The sequence below is a fragment of the Capsicum annuum genome, chromosome 4, assembly GCF_002878395.1.
Source record: "Capsicum annuum cultivar UCD-10X-F1 chromosome 4, UCD10Xv1.1, whole genome shotgun sequence".
Lineage (NCBI taxonomy): Eukaryota > Viridiplantae > Streptophyta > Magnoliopsida > Solanales > Solanaceae > Capsicum > Capsicum annuum.
The window spans coordinates 136,084,252-136,088,840 of NC_061114.1; the positions used below are offsets into that span (position 1 = coordinate 136,084,252).

Below are 4,589 nucleotides of genomic sequence, written 5' to 3' on the forward strand. Positions count from 1 at the left end.
CAAGCACGAAGCATATCTTCTCATGTCTGAATGGTCCTCTCTACTTATCCATTCGACTGCAGGTGGAAAGAAATACTAAGGAACACTTTAGTTCCCAAACCTTTCTAAAATCACTTCAAAAAATACGATGAGAACGAAGTACCATGATCTAAAATGATAGAAACTAGAGCACCATACAATTTCATGATTGCTACAAGATACAACTTAGCATAATCCTTCGCTGAATAACTAGTCCTCACCAGCGAAAAGTAAGCAGACTTAGTCATTCTATCCACAATGACCCAAATTGAATCACATTGATTTCGAGATCGAGGAAGACTAATAACAAAATCCATGTTATTCACTTTTTACTTTTATTTTAGACTTTATCTCTTGGTACTAACCAGCGAGTCTCATGTGCTCAACATTCACTTATTGACACACTGTACACTTAGCCACAAATCTAGCCACATATTACTTCATATTGTTCCTCCAATATTACTTCTTAAGATCATGGTACATTTTAGTATAACTAGCATGAATAGCGCAATAAGATTCATGAGCTTCAACCAAAATCGTTTCTCTCAAACCATCATCGTTGGGAACACATAACTTGCCTTGGTACCTCAATATACCATCACCACTAATCTCCAAGTCAAAAAACCTTTTGTTTACCCACATTACTTTTAATCTTCCTCAAATCAGGATCCAACTTTTAATTTTCCTTTATCTTAACAACAAGGATATGATTGTGGTACCAGATGCATAAACACACCACCATCCTCAGAGTCCCTGAGGCAAACTCCAATACCATCCAAATAGTGAATGTCATTTACCAACACCCACTTATCCTCATCCATAAAAGCCAGACTCCCCATGGATAACCTACTAAAAGCATCAACAACTATATTAGCTTTATCTAGATAGTAGTGAAGACTTATATTATAGTCCTTTAGCAACTTAAGCTGCCTTCTTTGACTGAGATTTAACTTTTTTTGAGTAAACACATACTCTAGGCTATTATGACTAGAGAAGATATCAACATGAACCCCATAGAGATAGTGATGCCAAATCTTTAATGGAAATACCACACCCAAAAACTCCAAGTCATGAGTAAGGTAGTTCTTATCATGAATTTTTAATTGCCTAGAAGCGTAAGCTACCACCCTACCATGATGCATCAACACAAAACCTATCACAACACGAGAAGCATTATAATACACTATGAAGCCATCATTACCCTCGAGCAGGGTTAAAACTAGAGCTGAAGTCAAATTATTCTTTCACTTCTCAAAAACTACCCTCACATATATCCGACCATAAGAACTTGACCTTCTTCTGGGTTATCTTAGTCAAGGGGCAGCTATAGTAAGAAAAACATTCCACAAATCTAGTATAGTAATCGGCTAAACCTAAAAAGCTCTGAATATTAGTTGGAGTCGTAGGTCTAGGCCACTTCTTAACCATCACAACCTTTTGTGGATCTACCATATTCCCTTAACTAGAGATAACATGACCAAGGAAAGTTACAACCTTCAACCAAAACTCACACTTGGAGAACTTAGCATACAAACACTGATCTTTCAAGGACTATAGTACAGTACGAACGTAATCAACATGATCTACCTTACTCTTAGAGTAGACCAAGATGTCATCAATGCATACAATGAAAAACAAATCTAGAAACTGATGGAAGACCCTATTCATTAAATCTATGAAGACCACTGGGGCATTGGTCAACCCAAAAGACATAACTAAGAACTTATAGTGACCATATCGGGTTCATAAAGCAGTTTGAGGGATATACACCTCCCTAATCTTAGGTTGTTGATAACCTGACCTAAGATTAATCTTAGAAAAATACTTCACATCTTGAAGATGATCAAACAATTCATCGATCCTAAGAAGAGAATACTTATTTTTTATGGTCACCTTATTTGACTAATGATAATAAATACACATCCGAAGGGAACCATCCTTCTTACGTACAAACAACATAGGAGCACCCCAAAGACACACTAGGATGAATAAAACCTTTATCTAAAAGATACTTCAATTGCTCCTTAAGCTTCTTCATATGATGAGTGTTCGAAACAAAATCAATCCCAAAATTAATTTCCTTATCGAGAGGAACACCAGGAAGATTAGATCCGTCTGCTAGCTGCATCACCACTCATTTTGGTTTAGGCTCTCCCAAGCCCAATTTTCTAAATAATGGTAGGGACATTAAATATATGATTTCCCCTAAGTCACTTAATGTATGGACTTCTTGGCCCCAATTTGAATAGGGATAACAAACTTCCCTTGATATTTTAATTTCTTGGGGGGTTTTTTGTGTCATTATCGTACTACACTCTTCTATGAGTATTATAGCTCCAACATCTTGTAGTTTCACCTTCTTCACTACCATATACCTCAAGTACTTTGCATACTTAGGCATACTCTGCAGAACATCTAGCATAGGTAGATTAATATGCAACTCTCCGAATGTGTCAATGAACTTTTTGAACAATGTGTCCTCCTTCGCTTTTATGTACTTTTAAGGGAAGGGCAATGACAATATCTTTTTCTTCTCTGGTTTAACAACTTTTTCCTTCAACTACTCAGACTTCCTTAAATTTTCAGAAACTCTGTCATTTACCTATTGGGTCACCACTTCAACATCTACTTCCTTTGTTGACTTGGGAGGTTCTCCTTGAAGTTTTTTACTATTTTGTAAGGTCATTGCCATGACTTGCTTAGGATTTTATATATTAGAGGGAAGACCACCTTGAGGACGGGTATTTAACACTTTCTCTATCTTCCCAACCTGCAACTCTAAATTTCTTTGCTCCACTTTCTGATTTTGTAATTCTTCCCTTTAACTATTTAGATCCACAATCAATTATGTTTGACCAGCTACGAGTTGCTTCATCATCTCTTCTATGTTGCAATTTGATTGACTCAATTGGGATTGTGGCTGTGGGGCATTCCATGACAGATTTAGTGGCTAAGTTTTCCATTTTATGTTGTAGGTATTACCATAATTTGGCCTTTGAGGATTGTCGACATACATCACAAATTCTGGATTTAAAGCACATATGGCCGCTGCATGACCACTATTTCTGCATACCTTACACCAACTTATGACTTATTGGATAGCATTGACTCTGGCTGTAGATCGTGCGGCTCCTAACTTCATAGTGCTGAATTTTATGTTGATCAAATTTTGTAAGGCAGAAACCTGTGTTGATAAGTCTATGAATTGGTCCACCTCTAATTCTCCATCAATTTATTTTGTGGCACTTCTAGAATCTGCATGCCACTCTGGATTTCCTTGTGCTATGCAGTTCAACAATGTGTACAACTCATCATAAGTTAGCTCAAACACTTGACCATCTATGGCTGAATCTAACAAAATCTTTATATTGTGATTAGGAGCTTTTACAAAAGTTTGAGAAAGTACCTCATTAGACTGTTGGTGATGTGGACAATCTCTAAGAAGGTCCTTGAATCATTCCCAAGCATGATAGAACTTTTCATCAATATTTTATTTGATACTCACTATCTCACTATGAAGTCTTGCAGTCTTGCCTGATGGAAAGAATCTGATGATGAACCTTCTAGCTAAGTTATCCCATATTGTGATTGAACTGGACGGCTCTGTATTCAACCACTTTTTAGCTTCCCCAATAAGTAAATAGCGAAACAGTATCAGCCTCACGTAATCTGAAGTCACCTCAGTTGGAGTGAATGTATCTTTAAGCTCAATAAAGGTCTGCAAATGGACTTGTGGATCCTTGTGTGAAAGTCCTGCTAAATGTCCACTGCTAATTAGAAGCTGCACCATATTGTATTTCAACTCAAAAATCCTCCAGATGCCTGTCTAAAAATTGGGGAAGTCCAAGTTCTTCAAAAATGGGATTGCCACGTCCCTAACCTTCCTACCAACTGTTTGTTGTTCAAACTTAGGAACAGTATTCTCTTGGCCTTCTTGGATTTGTGAAATTATGGGGAGAAGGATTGCTTCTCTCCTGCATTTATGGTAAAGTTGCTCTGGTTCCGGGCTTGGTTCTACCAGCTCCCGATCCTTTTCCAGCTTAGAAACTTATGAACCTGTTTCCTGCAAAAACAAAAACAAGACCAAGCGTAAAAACACCAAATAAATCTAAAAATAAAACTAAAATAAACAATTATCAAATAATAAATCCCCGAAAATGAAGCCAAAAACATGACAGTTCCCAAGAGCCCAAGTATCGATCTCTCAGGGACTTGCGTTCACTGACAATCCAATTCTAGTTTAACAAATTAAGGAGAGTAATCAATAGAGTTTTAGAATTATAAATTAAAAATAAACTAAACTAATGCAGAAAATTAAATGACTTGAGAACATCAATGGATAGAAGCCCAGGGTTAAGGCTTACAAACAATTATACTCCGTTATTGAATTTTATTCTTTAACTTGCTTATCTTGGTTATTGATTCGTAGGATTAATTGCATGATTATGGGCTCCCGACCTCTAATGTTTTACTCAATTTGGATATTACAACTACATCATTGAGCAGGGATGTAATAATCCTATTAAGTAATTAAAGCTATGATCCTACATTTGAATCAAGTAAGGCTCCTA

General features: G+C 36.7%; 1 non-coding gene across 1 annotated transcript; it reads left to right on the top strand.

Annotated features, from left to right (window-relative positions):
- Window positions 1-3,430: 3,430 nt before the first annotated feature.
- On the top strand, window positions 3,431-3,541 carry LOC124898321. Its single transcript, XR_007055295.1, has one exon. It is a non-coding gene; the product is annotated as a small nucleolar RNA R71 (small nucleolar RNA).
- Window positions 3,542-4,589: the final 1,048 nt, after the last annotated feature.